At 42.1% G+C, this 15,634-nt stretch overlaps 1 protein-coding gene across 1 annotated transcript in view; it reads left to right on the top strand.

The window, feature by feature from the left end:
- FGD5 (FYVE, RhoGEF and PH domain containing 5) overlaps positions 1-15,634 on the top strand; it is a gene marked incomplete at both ends in the record, with an annotated part of 99,342 nt that overhangs the window by 29,111 nt on the left and 54,597 nt on the right. The window lies entirely within an intron of this gene.

Below are 15,634 nucleotides of genomic sequence, written 5' to 3'. Positions count from 1 at the left end.
AAGAAATAAGATAAGTATCAATGTACCAAGGGACATGGTAGTTTCTCAGTTACATGTTTAGCAGTCTCCAGCCAGCCATTTTCAGCTGTCTCAAATTAAATACTTCTTGAGTCTGTTAGCAGTTTGCCCTTGTGTCTTGAGTTTATTTAGTAAATTGGATTAAAAACCTTAGATATTAAGCCATTGCATCTTCTTTTGGGCGTTTAGGCAGATGTACTTATTCCAGTGCCTCTGATCAAAGTTTCTTATTGAGGCTTGTAGACCCTCTTATGTTTCAGGTTACGGATTATGGTCTTATTCTGGCTAGAAGAGCTCAGAGAGCTCTCCTCCTTAGGATAACATGCCTTCAGACACAGTGGACTGCACACAGTACAGCGTAACAGATAAGGAATCTAAGAGCTTGAACTGAGCATCTCAGAATCTTTAAACATTCTGCCTTTCTATTTTCAGGCTTAAAAAAATCCAGACAATGGCAGTGACATTAAAACACATCACAGTGAGCACGCTCAGGGAAAAGATCCACAGTGAGAGTGACATACAGTGAGACAACAAAAATGAAAATCTGTATTTTAATGTCAATTTATTTTGACATTTGATAGTAGCTCTAAGAAAAAAAATACTGCTTCAGTATCCTGTAGTTCTCAATATTTTTTCTTTTTTTCTGATTGTTTAATTTGCAGAGTTAAAAAAAAAAAAAGCTGTAGGCAAGCAAAACTGCAGCCAGCTCTCATTTTAATCTGGGAACTGAAACTGATGTCTTAGGAAGCTGAGTAGAACTACTGAGCACTTTCATTCATTCTTGCGTATTAGTTAAACTGTTTCTCCCCTGGAAATATTATGCGCTAATGACTGGGCTTGTCTCTGAAACATAAGAAAGTTTTATTCATTCGATTTTCATCCCAAATCTCAGGAAAGAAATGCCAGATGTAAGATCTTGATTAGTTTAGAATTCCATGAGCTGTTTGTTTTCCGGTTAAGAGTAGCTTGTGTCTTAAGTCGAATATGTGCTTTCAGGTCCAAAGGGAATCCCTTCTGGAAGGACAAGCATGAAGAGTTTTTTTAGTGCTATCAGTTCCTCCCATCTCCAGTCTCTCTGAAAACTGACAGGAAAGATAACCAAACATGCCTGCCTTTCTGATAAGGAGATATTTATGGATATTTATGGTTTGCAGGAGCTCAGGAGCATTAAAACTGCAGAGACTGGGCATTAAGGAGCTTTCCTCACACTGCTTGTCTGCTTGTTGTCTGATGCTTACAGCAGCTCAGCAGTTTTCAGCTCAGGTTTTGAGAGATCTGCTATCAAAAACTCTCCAGCTTTAGAACAAAAAGACTCTGGTTCCACCTTTTAATGACTGGGTTATGCTGCCTAAAATAAACAAAGACAGAATAATCAGGAACATACCACTAGTCTCCAATCTGTGATATGTGTATTGTCACCAGACATTTTCTTTTCAAGAAATACGGCATCTTATGCTAACTGGATCCAGAAGTCAGAAAATCATTGGTAGATGTGCTGTAGTCAGAAAAGTGACTACATAAATGGAATCTGGATAAAAAAAAACAAAACTGTGCCAGATGTTCATTTCAAGTACATTGTTATGTTCAGTTGGCTTCTGCCTCTGAGGATCTGCAGCTATTTAACAGTTGTCTGCCCTGACAATTCAGACTAGCACTTGAAAACATAGCAAGCTGGCATGTATTCCACAAGGGAAAAATTCACTGAAGTGCTTTATGTGAACAACTTCTCTGTTCTGACAGAAGTTTAAGAAATTAAAAAATACAGTTTATGTACTGTAGCCAGTATATAGAAAACCCAGTCCATATTTTGCCTAGGTTGGGTTTTTATCCCAGATCACTGGAAGTCAGGACTGAGTTTCTCACAACCCACAGGTCTTGGTCTCAACATAACAAGAAATGCACACAGTTATGCATTCATTATCATTCTTAAACATCTAAAATGCTGTATCTTCAGTTTTCTGAAGCTCAAAAATAATTTTCCTTGTTCTAGAAGTTCCGGAACGTCCTCCACAAACTCAACTAATATCTCAGATACCGGAATAATCACAGTTCACCATTCTACACATAACAGATAAAATACCTTTTTCACCACCGGTTTGTTCTGTTAAGCAGTTTGGAGCGTTTGATTTTCAGAGTTTGTGTAAAATGAAGTCTCAGATGAAAAGCTAGGTGAACGGGAGGACAAGTCACACCAAAAAGCATCAACACATAAAGAAAAGCAATACCATAGCATAGTGCTGTTTTACAAGGTATCAAATGAACTTTTTGTGTGGATACACATGGCATCACTTGAACCATGAAATCTGTGGGTGGGACAGGGACTTCAGAGCATGGAACCATGATGAAAAATTGGGAAATTCTCACAGCGTAAGAGGAGCACAGAATAGTTGCAGGATGCACCACAGAGATAAGTCAGATGATGCATGTGTACAGCCCATCACCACATGGCCTTGTGCAGTCCACACTGAAACGCAAAATGGGTGCTAACACATTTTAAGCTGATTTGTTTTAATACTACGTAGCTCCTCTCTGACCTCTTCCATGTCCTTCTCCTAAACACTGGTCCAGGAACTTTTCTGACACGATTCGTATAGCTGAACTAGCAAAACTTATTTGCTTTCCTGGTGCTAGGCTAGGTTTAGATTCTTGACCTAGGCCATACACACTAATTTTACTGGAAAAATGGTAATGGAGGCACAGCCTTACTCTCCATATTAAACATATACTGTCAGACACCTGCACTACTCACATAAAAAGAGAAAGAGCTTTTCCCCTGGAAACTGAAACAATAAATACGGAGCAAATCCTAAATTCTGTAACAGAACACTTTATTACTGAGATACAATCAAGGTTAAGCCGCAGAAAATCCCTTGATGAGTGCCAGCTTTTGTCTTTTATATTCCTGCTTCAAGTTGTCATAGCTGGGCAATGGCTTCTGGCCACACTATTACACAAGTTCCTGAGCTGACAGCATTTATGGCTGGCTGTTTCTTCCTGCCCCCAAGGGCAGAAGGCTGTGCTTCATATTCCACACTGGTCTATTTGCTGAGAAATATTAGAACAGTGATAGTCACTTGCCAGCTGCTACTAAAGGCACTCACACTGCACACGTAGGCACTCTTACATCTGAAGAAGTGATGCTGTTACTGCTTTGGAAGGAATACCTTGAAACTGCACATTACAAATTTCTGCTCTGCTTTGGAAATGACAATTACAAATCACAGGTTTCCTACTGTTTCCTATACCACACAATACCAACTTCTACTTCCTGAATGAATGAAATTAAAATGAGTAATGCTTGAACAGTGCTTAGAGGTAATTCTCTTATTTGCCCTCATCATATCAGGTGCTTGTAGTTTCGTGTCTAAGCAAGGCAGAACTTTCAAGAAATTCATGTATTTTGTAACTCTGATATCAGATTCAGGCATTATGAAGAATTAGTGGCATGTCACAGCTTCTTTTCTTCATTTGGGAATAAAATCTGTTCTTTTGAGAGAAAAGGAAAACTGAAAACTGTCATTACATTCGCTGGAGGTATTGTTTTCTCTGTTATCTAAGTGGTTTTAGGAGTACTAATTTTAAGTTTTCTCTTGACATAACTACAGTTTAAAAAATCAAAGAATATGAACCACAAAGCCAAGTCCTCTGTCTTCAGCCAGCTCTGCTGTCTCTTGGAACTGGGTGCCAAGAATTCAGATTTCTATTAATAAGAAAATCATTAAAAATTCTGGTGGCAGCAAATGATGTTTGATTCAGTTTCAGCTGTGTTTGCATTCCACCAATGCTGTTCCCAACCTGGCATCCGCCTTTGAATTTTCAATTTTATTATCACTTAATAGTTATGCCAGGCTGAATTTTCTGGAAGGATTATGATGAGTTGGATCATTCCCTGCTGTAATGATCACATCTGCATAATTGACCTCTACTCATATTTCTGTCCAGATTAGATTCCAGGATCAATAGTGTAGTCCAAGCAGTATTCTGAGTTTCAGGAGTGTGTGTGTAACAGAGCAGCTGCTATGTTGTACAAACCTAAAGATGCCAAGAAATGAACAGGACTTGCAGAGATACTCTTTATGTAGTCAGTAGCCACTCTGTGCACCCACCAAACAGATGTGGCCTCAGATTCTTACCTATTTAAAACATTAAAGCTCTATATTGTTCTTATAAGACAGCATAACTTTATATCAAACCTGACAGTTCACAAACACTGAGCATCTCCAGGAAAGCCCACTGTGTGCTACAAATATGTCTTTGACTGCTCAGCACTATTTGAAAAACTCTCACAAAATGATTTATGTAAAATTTTCTGCAGTGTTTATCTGCACTTTTTTGGTAAATTGCAATTTTTTTGGGCAAGTAGCACTGCCTAAATTGTTGCTATTCTTCAGCATGTGTCTTTCTTTGTGCAGATATCAAGCCAACTGCTTGCCTAACAGCTATTGAGGGTCTAGAATTCAAGAAGCCTCCTACACTCACAAAAGCAGCAACACTAGCAAACAAACTGTTAAATGGATCCATATAGGTATCTGTGTCTATCCTTGGCTGCAGGAATGTAATCATTACCCTGTGCTGAAAACACATGATCCTGGGTGTATTTGTCCCTCTCTGACATAAGGACAGGACTACAATAGCGTAACAATCCCTTTTGGTTTGCAGTCAACAGCAGGAACAGAAACTGTGCCTTGAGAAAAGTAACCAGAGCAGTTCTCATTTAAGTGCTGGTAAGGATCAGCAGTGTCCAAACTCTTCAGTCTTACCTGTATTTTAAACATGACTTGCTCTGGGGTTAATCACTTTATACTGATGATGGCCAAAACATTGAGAAAAAGCTTTGTCATAGCGTGCTAATGGCATAGAAGATAAAAAAGAATTTGTAGTACAGCAGGGGTTTCAGTCTCACTTTCCAGCTAGTGGTCTCTCCTGAGAGGTGTACATCTCATACTCTGAGGTGACTGCCTATTTGAAGGTCACTTTTTACAGAGTATCTTCTCCTTACCAATTCAGTTCTACATGGTTGGCCTACTGTGCCAATGGCTTGTGAGAGAAATGAGGGATCACAGTGAAATCAGAGAGTGTCATTCTTCCCAAGGATCACAAATATAAAGTGATTCCACTAAACTCTCCCAGTTTTACATCACAAAATCCAAGATCAAACTGTCACGAAGGTAGTACAGGAGAATAGAGCAGAAGTGCTCAGCAGTTTCATTGTCTGAGCTACTTTTGCTGTGACTGGAAGGTGCTCATTAATTAGAACCCTTGAAACCTGTCTTGATAATTAGTGGACATTTTCCTTGTTTTCTTCTGTCCATAGATAGATGTGCAGAGGGGAATGTTTCAACATCATGCAGACATATGGCCTGCACTGTCTGGGAAGGAAGAAGAACTTCACAGCAAAAAAAGAGACCAGTATCACTGCCAAGCACTCAGGGCTTCACTCCTCTCAGCTCAGGTTTTGAAGCATTGCAACGATTCAGCCTAGCAAAAGGTGACCAGAGATGGTGAACAACAAGGGTGCTGGGGAACAACAGAGCAAGGGAAACAAGAAAAAGGAAAGCATACCAAGAGCTGCACTGATACCTTAAGGAAACCTCTGCTGGTGCTGTAGGAAAGAAAAGTTCTGTGCCTGTGAAACTAACGATTTAATGAAAGTAAGAACTCTATGATGGCTAACATGCAATATAAATAATGTGTTCAGAGAAGTCTATAAAGGGCAGAGCTGCTTTTAATAACCTATTATGTATTATCAGCCGCCCCATTGTATCTTTTGGCATGGTGGGGAATTGGGCGCGGTGCAGCTGAGCGTCAGCCATCACTAGGTCATTGCCAGGTCATCTCTGGGGAGGAAGTGTTCTGTGTTTACAGGAAATGCAAGACAAGGGCTGGAGGACCAGGTTGAGCTCAAGCTAAAGCCGCAGCAGCTTACAGCCTCTCTGGTATGGCTGAGAGAGCACAGAGGAGGTGTGCCACTCATCTGAGGCCCAAGGAAGCTCTGTTTTGCTTTCAGGCATGTCCAGCTCCTACTGTTTGCTTTTTTTTTCTTAGCAGTTTAAAGCCCCAGGATCAGGGAGGTGAACAGTGCTGTCAGACAGCTGTGCACTCTGGCATACCTATGGCTCAGCCACAAGCATGAGACTTGCCACGCAGTTTTGTGTGTGTGACTCCAGGCAAAAGCAGCCTAATGTGCCCATCCATCCCATCACTGTGCTATGGCTAGTGAAACTTCACTGCCAGGCTTTCTCTTCTACTTGTATTGTCCAAGACTGAGCCATTTCCTGAGATGAAGCCTAAACATGCATGCTCCTCTATTGCCTGACCTCTCTTCGCGGTCTACACCTGCACCAGGTCCACTGGTGCCTCCAGAAGCATTTGTTGAAGGTGGGAGATTTTTGTCCCTGAGGTTCCTCAGAGCAAAGCAAAGGCCTTAGGCAGCTAACCGAAAATCCACTTCTCCTCTTCCACACTGATACAAGAAAGAGTAAACTTCAAATAGACAAGCTAATGGCAGGAGGAGCAACTCCTTTCTGATGTTGGCTACCAAACAGCTTATGCCTTAGAGAACAGACTTAGAGTCTGTTACCTTGCCTTGTCAGGCTACGCTTGCTATTAGCAGACATTGTGTTTTTCCTGCTCTTTTCAGACTTCAGCTGCAATATTTGTCTTGATGGTCTGACATAACAGGAACTGACTGGCTAAACACATGCTGCACTAATAGGCATTTCCTTTTATTCTCTTTAAATACATTCTGACTTTGATTTTCTTGTAGTAATAATCAGCCTTCTTTTTGCAGTAGGTACTTCAAAAATTACTTATAAATGGGGCAAAACTAAGACAATAAATCATCATTTTTAATAAAACAGAGCCATTCAGCACCCCACTGCTTCTTCTAATTACCACCAGTGCATTGAGTTTATATCATTTAAATTTTATGCAATGAGGATGTAACTGCTGGAGAAAGACAGTTTGAACTAATAACTGCTGGATATGTGACTTGAAATAAAGTCAGAGATACTGTATGTAGAAAAGAGCTGAATTAACTGAATGCTGCCACAATGGTTAAAACCTGAGCAAACCCTGGACTTTATTTCTGGAAGTCATTAGGCAAGATATCCTTTGGCTGACCTCTGAGTATTAGTTACTAGGATCATCCTTCTCATTGTGTATACCTTATGGAGTAAGTAAGGGGCTTAGTTCAAATATGAAAAAAACAGAGGTTCCTTAAGTGCTGCATTTGTTCTTACCATGCTTTAGAGTCTTAATGTACTTTGAAACCTACTTCAAAAAGGAACTGATTTACTCTGAGGAGTCTAACTCAGGTTGACAGGTGATGGTGTTACACTCTTGTGATTATCACAGAATCACAGAATTGTAGGGGTTGGAAGGGACCTCCAGAGATCATCGAGTCCAACCCCCTGCCAAAGCAGTTCCCTACAGCAGGTCGCACAGGTCGGCATCCAGGCAGGTCTTGAACATCTCCAGAGAAGGAGACTCTACCACCTCCCTGGGCAGCCTGTTCCAGTGCTCCGTCACCTCACTGTAAAGAAGTTCTTGCACACATTGGTGCAGAACTTCCTATGCTGCAGTTTCTGGCCGTTTCCCCTTGTCCTGTCTCCACTCACCACTGAAAAGAGTCCAGCCTCGCCATTCTGCCCCCATACCGTAGATATTCATAGACCTGGATCAGGTCCCCTCTCAGTGTTCTCTTCTCAAGGCTGAACAGACCCAGTTCACTCAGCCTTTCCTCATAGCAGAGATGCTCCAGGCCCCTCACCATCTTTGTGGCCCTCCGCTGGACTCTTTCCAAGAGATCCCTGTCTTTTTTGTACTGGGGAGCCCAGAACTGGACGCAGTGCTCCAGATGAGGCCTCACCAGGGCAGAGTAGAGGGGGAGGATCACCTCCCTCGACCTGCTGGCCACGCTCTTTGCAATGCACCCCAGGATGCCATTGGCCCTCTTGGCCACAAGGGCACACTGCTGGCTCATGGCCGACCTGTCGTCTACCAGGACACCCAGGTCCCTCTCTGCAGAGCTCCTCTCCAGCAGCTCATCCCCCAACCTGTACCACTGCATGCAATTATTCCTCCCTAGGTGCAAGACTCTACACTTGCTTTTGTTAAACCTCATCTGGTTTCTTACTGTCCAGCTCTTCAGCCCACCCAGGTCTCACCTAATGGTAGCACAGCCTTCAGGCGTGTCAGCCAATCCTCCCAACTTCGTATCATCAGCAAACTTGCTGAGGGTGGCCACCTTCCCCTCATCAAGGTCACTGATGAAGATGTTGAACAAGACCGGACCCAGCACCGACCCCTGGGGGACACCGCTGGTTACAGGCCTCCAACCGGACTCTGCACCACCAACAACGACCCTCTGTGCTCTGCCAATCAGCCAGTTCTCAACCCACCTCACTGTCCACTCGTCTATCCCACACTTCCTCAGCTTTGTTATAAGGATGTTGTAGGAGACAGTATCAAAACTACATTCAGCATCAAGACTACATTCACTGCTCTCCCCCCATCCACCCAGCCAGTGACAACATCGTAGAAGGCTACCAGGTTGGTGAAGCAAGACCTCCGCCTGGTTAACCCTGATCACCTCCTCTTCTTCCAGTTGTCTGGAAATGGCATCCAGCACCAGCTGTTCCATCACCTTTCCAGGGACAGAGGTGAGGCTGACTGGCCTGTAATTACCTGGATCGTCCTTCTTGCCCTTTCTGAAGACCGGAGTGACACTGGCTATCCTTCAGTCTTCAGGCATCTCCCCCATTCTCCAAGACCTCTCAAAGATGATAGAGAGAGGTTCAGCAATCACCTCAGCCAGCTCCCTCGGCACCCGTGGATGCATCCCATTGGGTCCCATATATTTATGAATATCGGTGTTACTCTCGGCACTCTCGGACCACCTCTTCCCTGACTAAAGGGAAGTCTTCCATTCCCCAGACCCTCTCAGTAACCTCCAGGGTCTGGGATTCCTGAGGGAGAGCTTTTTCATGAAAAGACATCCAGTCTCCAGTTTCCCTAGGAAGTGCATTTTATATTGCTGAAGTGGAATTTTTAAGGGAGGCAAGAGAATGAAGGAGGTATGATGGAGGAATCTGGATTTACTCAATGGCCACATCACACTTGCTATGTCCTTTTTTCCAGTCACAGGAGTCTCCCTCCTGCTCATAGGTCACACATTGGAGGGATTGCTGTGGGGCTAAAACTGCAAAACCTGAACCATACACCAAAGTTTTCACTGTTTCAGGGAGATGCAGAATCGCTGTAGCCTGGCCAACAAATTTATAGCACACTTACGCTGTCGGAGCTAGTTTAGTTACAAGGCAGAAATATTCTGTAAATATGTCCCAACAGAAAAGACGACACTACACTGGAATTTGAAGGGACATTGCCAGCACATCTAAGAGTCTAACTAGATGCTTTGCAGATGGTTAAAGAGACACTTGTGGGAAGGGATGCATACTCAGAAACTATCATAAAGTGTAACAGAGAGGCCCAGGAATACATTCACAAACATACCTTACAGTTGAGAGCACACCAGTTTTCCACTCATGATTACTACTGAGGCAGGGAACATAAAGCAAAAGGCAGGTAGTTGGCACTTATGAACCTTTCTTTAGGATGTATCTCTTGATGTACAGATACATTGAAAGAAACTGCAGGCAACTTGAGGACAACCTGATCCTTACTGGTGCAGAAGACTTACAACACCTAGAGTAAGTGATGGGCTTTAATCTTAGGTTTCCACCAATTGGGCTTCTGGTATTTTTTTCTGGTGATTCTAGAGGAATCAAGGCAGCACTCGTGTGTGTGGTGCAAAGGTGAGCATACAGCCCAGGGCATTTGCATTGTTATGCCAAAAAAAATGCTTGAACTACTGGCCTTTAGTACAGTGATCATGGCGGATTGTTTGGTGTTTTTTGGCCACTGTTTAATCCGCCAGTTAAGTTTTTAAATCTCGCTAATCCTGACTGAATAACTTCTAAAACCCCAAAAGAACTGGTTTGCTCATTGCTAAAGAATGGAGTAGAATCTGCAAATTTGTTTGAAAGATAGGTGTAGAGAATAGAAGAATGGCAAGTGTTTCTCCAAGAGCTGCACAGTCAAGGTGAAAACATACAGTATATGCCAGCCTGTGAATCATTTCCAGTGAGCTCTCACACCTGTTGCGAGTCTCCTCTTGCTCCCTCAATTCCTGTGCACGCACAGTCTGTGCTCACACCTGTTCCAACCTGTGCCATGGAGTGACCACAGACAGTACAGTCTTGTGCCTTAGCATGATCAACAAAGAGCTTGTGCTGTGACAGCCATCAGTTCAGATTCCCCTTCCCTGATGGCTTAATTCTAAAGTCTGCTCAGTCCACAAATCCTTTTCCTTTGGTGTCGGATGTCAACATTACATTTGGAGCAGGATAGCCAAAGTCTGTAGACTCCAGAAAATCATTTTCCAGATGGACCAAGACCTGTTCACAGGGGAAGGTACACAAGTAGCAGAGTGCATCTATACAGCTTCTCCCTATTCTGTGTCAGCAGCTCTGCTAGTAATAGTGCAACTGGGGCTGAATAAAATGATTTTTGTTGCACTGCCTTCTCATGCACTGATTCAGTCAATTTAAAGTTGACTGTCCCACAAAGCCTCAGGCTGTTAAGAAATGTGTAATCCGCAGGAGCTGTATGAGAATACAGAGAAGTCTCAGAATGAAGACCTGAGTGCTGCTGGATTGCCTGGAGAAAGGCAAGACGGGGAGAGCGGCACAAACACACCGTTGCTCATCAAAGGGCAGAGGAAATCCATAATATTTAGAGATCTGTTTTTAAACAGAAGTGCTGGATTACATGCATCCTATAAATGAAGCCCATTCAAAAATTTTGCAAGTTTGCAAGCAATATTGCAAGTTTTGCTACTGTATAAGCTTTTAATAGCACCATTCATAATGATCACCAGAGCAATATACTGAGGCATTCTTCCTAAATTATGTGTTCTTACAGCAACATAATGCAGTCATTTGTCTTCTGAGAAGAAAAACTTAATACCATGTCTGCTGGTACAAACAATTACAAATTGCAGAAAGGCTGAGCGAGTAAGGATAGAGACTGGCTGACGTGCTAATAAGCCTACTGAGCTTTTCCTGTGTCTGCCTTGCTCTTGCTTTCATTTGTGCTGAGTTAGCTTCAGAGCTCAGAGCCATTCTGCACCATATCCTCTTGCTGCTGCTAGCTCATTCTCTGAAGAATTTTTAATGAGCAAAATGTTGAGTAATTAAAATCCCATCTGCAAATTAAGGAAAACAAAAAGTGTTGTGCTATTTTGTACTTACATTCCTCTGTACTTGTGGAAGTACAATTTTAGAAACAGGAATAGTGTAAAAAATTAAATAAAAATTTGGCAGCTTATCAAATATTTTCCATTAATAAGCAGAAGCTGTTTTGCATTAGGGTGCTGCAAAATTACAGCCACAAACGGTTGCACTCCCAAATCTGGCTTTTGGTTCAAAAGCATTAAAAAAAAAAAAAAACAGTTTTTCCCAGTTTGATTTTTTCAGCAAGCATGAATGGTTTTCCTGAATGCTTTAAGATCGTTTTTCATCAGCAGACATTTCAACTTAAAAAAAGCTGTCAACAGTGTGGACGTAAGAAGACAGTGCAATGTGCCTGTTATTTACAGGTGGGATGAGATGAACAGCAGGATCCAAAGAGACAGCTCTGACCAGCAGGTATAAGCAATTTGCTGTCACAGTACCCATGGACTAAGAGAAATTATTTATCATTTGTAGAAGAGCTCGGACCTGTTGTCTGTACAAAAATGACCAGCGTTAAATATGAATGGTTGCAAAAGGGATGTTAGTACAGTTTGTAACTGTACTGTTTTATGTGGCCAGAATATCTACAAAACTCCAAAATCAGTTCATTCACACCTCTCCCCCTATCCCTCTTCAGGAGGAAAGTCTAAATCATTCTTCATTTCAAAAATACATCAGGGAATCATGAAAAAGGGACTTCATTATTGCTTAAACGATTAGTAGTTATTATCATTATCCATCCCTTTGAGGAAGCATCACATTTTCAGATTTCATGTCACAGAGGTTCTGAAATAAAAAAATCACAAATACATTAAGTGGGCAAATTTGAAACTGATTCCAGCGTAACAAGTTGGAATTTGAGAGTCTTCTGCAAAGTTTATTTTTTAATTTGCAGACATTTATAAGCAGAAATGGCCACAGCAGTCCAGATAAAACACGGATGCTCAGTCACTGTTACATTTTTTTTTATTTTTTTTTTTTTCATTTTTGGGGGGAGTTGTGGGAAAGAAGAAAGAAGTGAAAAAGATTATCTTTTCAGCTTTGCCAGGTAGCCTTGATGAGCAGAGATCAGCAGCCAAATTGTCCAAATGGTGTCAGCAGATGCCATCACTGTAAGCACGTGATGCCCCTTGGACAGCTGAGTTTGTCATCAGAGCCTACCCAGTCTACAGAACTGACACTCAGGTCATTGCTTGGAGAGGACAAAGAAGAGCCTCTGTGACATGAGCCTTATAGTAGGCAAACTGTTGCAAAAGAAGAAATCATATCAGCAACAAGTAATTGAAATAGCAGTGTGTTTTTGCTTAGTAGTGAAGATAGTTCACATGTATTCTTGGTGGATTAAATAGGAAAGTGTGTCTCAGCAGCCATAACGTGAAAGATAGTGGGAACAGCAAAAGTCCTGAAGAATACTTTGCCTTTGAGTACGCTGCATTTTAGTATACAGTATTTTCTTTGATTTATGGTGTCATGCACTAAGGAGGCCTACCAAGGCTGCAGGCTACTTTATAGGCAGCTTTATTTACTTCTTCATCCTGACACAAGATGAAGTTAATTTTGTCAACCCTTGACATAGCTAATGAGAAAAAGTACCATTCAAGAGGCCGTTGGGGCAGGTCAGAACTTTTTTTTCATGGTCAGGTTCCAGAATTTAGTGGAATAAGATCTGGCAGAAGCACAAACAACTATGAAGAAACTCAGCATCCACTGCGCCTGCAATGGTTTCTGTAGGATTTACAGCACAGATCAGTTCTTTAGTTACTTGTGACTTCTCCTATGGGCTCTGGGGCACCTAATGCAGAATGTGCCTGTGGACGACAGAATAAACAGACCAGCGTACAAAAGCAGTAGAAGCTGTGTGTTCATCTGGAGTTGGAGAAGAAACTGCAAAACAGGAGTAGCATGCTGTTTGCTGATGACTCATGTTAGGGAGTAAACTACCTGTGCGCTGATATTAAACAAAACACCCAGGCAGTAATTAGATCTGTCACCACTTAGCACAGCTGGCACCCTGTACCATAATTTTGTGTGCGAAAATGTGTCCTGAGAAGCAGCTGTTCTCACCTCTGTCAAAGGCAGATCATGCATTCATTAAGTCATACATTCGATTTCAAACTACAAGTATTGCTCACTTTTAGTTGCTTTACTAACATCTTTTATTCTTCAGCTCTTGGAATGAACAATATGAGAGACTGCATGTTGCAAAGGGATTTCCCTTGGCAGGCAGCTACAGTAACTTCTTTTAAGAAGAAAAATTCCACTAGCATTGAGGTATGGAGGATGGACTAGGGTTAGATAAAGCGTAAGGACAAAGCAAAGAGGTCAAAACAACAATTGAGAAGTTTACATGAATTAAAGATAAAAGCAGAACTGAAGAGTTTGAGATGGCTTGAAGCAAAGCCCAGTGAATCAGTGGTAATGCCTTTTTTCTATCTTGCCCCCTGCATGTCCTATTTAAGGTTAATAATATTCACTTTTTAGTGAGGGAAAAGGTTACAAGATAATAATCAGAATATTTCAAATGCTGTACTGAGCCTGAGGATAGAGCTGAATGCAGGGATCGGCTGGAATTAGGAGATCCAGCAAAGAACTGCTCCTTAAAGCAAAACAATTTTATCTAAATTCATCTTCTGTAACAACTCACCTGTCTTCAGTTTCTGCCAAACATACTGCTATTGAAATGAGCAACCCGTGATGGCATGGTGAGGCTTTAATTTCTCACTGCTGGTCAGCAGGGCAGGTTGGCTTTAGAGTCACATGTTTGTTAGAGCCTGGGAGCATGCAAGTCTCCTCCAGATTCAAAAATAAAGCACTGAGCGTCAATAAAAGTGGCGAAATGAGAGGTGGCGCTGATCCACAGTGGCCCCTTTGTTATTGTAGCTAGGCAGTGCTTCGGAAGTGCTGTGTTGCCACCCACGCTGAAAAACTGCAGACACTAATAATAAACAAAAGCAGACAGTGGTGAGGAACAGTGCAGCTGCTGGCAAATGCACAGTGCAGCTGCTGGCAGCTTGCATAAGGTGCTTGCCTCTGCACATGAGGGAAAAGCGGACAGCCAAACCTGCATGGGAAACACAGGCCACTCTTTGCAGTTTGAAAGTGAAGGCAGAAATGTCGGTGGTTTCTGAAAGGAAATCTAAGTCTTGTCAGTGACCTTGGGAGTCTCCTACTGCCCTCCCACTTGCATTAACTCACTTTTGCCCAGTTACTTGTCTTTCTAGCATTCGCTTTGAGGCACTGGATTTGCTTGCAGCTAGGACCAAAGAAAATTAAAGAAATAAAGCAGAGCTGCAAAGAAAATTAATAGCATGTCAGAGGAAATGAGGACTAAAAGAAATCATATACATTAAATAAGGTGTGCTTGTGCTCCAGATCAGTCTGGTTGGCCAAGCATTTATAGACTCACAGAATCAGAAAATCTGAAATTGGAAGAGACCATCAAGGACTATCAAGTCCAAATACTGTCTCCACACAGGACCGCCTAAAAATTAAATCCCAGGTCTGAGAGCACTATCCAGCCTGAGCTCCATCAGGCTTGGTTCTCTGACCACTTCCTAGGGGGGCCCATCCCAGTGGCTCATCACCAGTGTCTGGTGAAGAGCCTTTTTCTTATATCCAACCTGAGGCTCCCCAGCAGCCTGCTGTAATAGGCACATATGTCAGGATTTACCTCTCAAGGTAATAGACTTGTCCTGCTGGCTGAATGCTGGAACCTACTCCCGAAACTCTGTAAAAGACAGTGTCTCTTTGGTGAACGCCTGCATACTCCCACAGTGATAACAGGGCTAAAATTGCTAATCTGATGCTTGAATATAAAAACAGAGTAAAGTCCAGTGGTAGTAGATGGGTGTTGTTTCTCTTATGCTTGTCACTCCTTTTACCAATGCTGCAAAATCAAGCCCTGTGTTGCAGTACCGAGAACAGTACTAACACTGGTAGTAAAAACTGTTACTAAAATGGTTAGTAAATTGCATAGTGCTAATAGATAACTGGATGAAATTCAGAGATTTTAGCATGATTAAATGATAGGAGACATGGCATAGTAAGACACCAAGACATTCACCTGTCTCATACAAAAGACAAGGAATAGGGATAACTTCAACAGAATCTGTGAGCACCTGCACAGTACCAAATTTAGAAGGCTGCCTCCAATCCAGAAGACAAAGGCTTAATCAGATCATGTGTCTGGAATTTGGAGCTATGCATATCGAGATCAGCAACAGAGGACAACTTTTGAACGCAAAAGGCAGTGACTATCTGGAGAACATAGCTTTAGTCATGCTTTGTGGAGAACTTAAATCACTAACAATTTTAATGCC

This window comes from Tetrao urogallus, assembly GCF_951394365.1.
Source record: "Tetrao urogallus genome assembly, chromosome: 10".
NCBI classification, from domain to species: domain Eukaryota; kingdom Metazoa; phylum Chordata; class Aves; order Galliformes; family Phasianidae; genus Tetrao; species Tetrao urogallus.
Note: the sequence above shows the minus strand (reverse complement) of the source record. Positions and strands in the feature narration are given on the sequence as shown.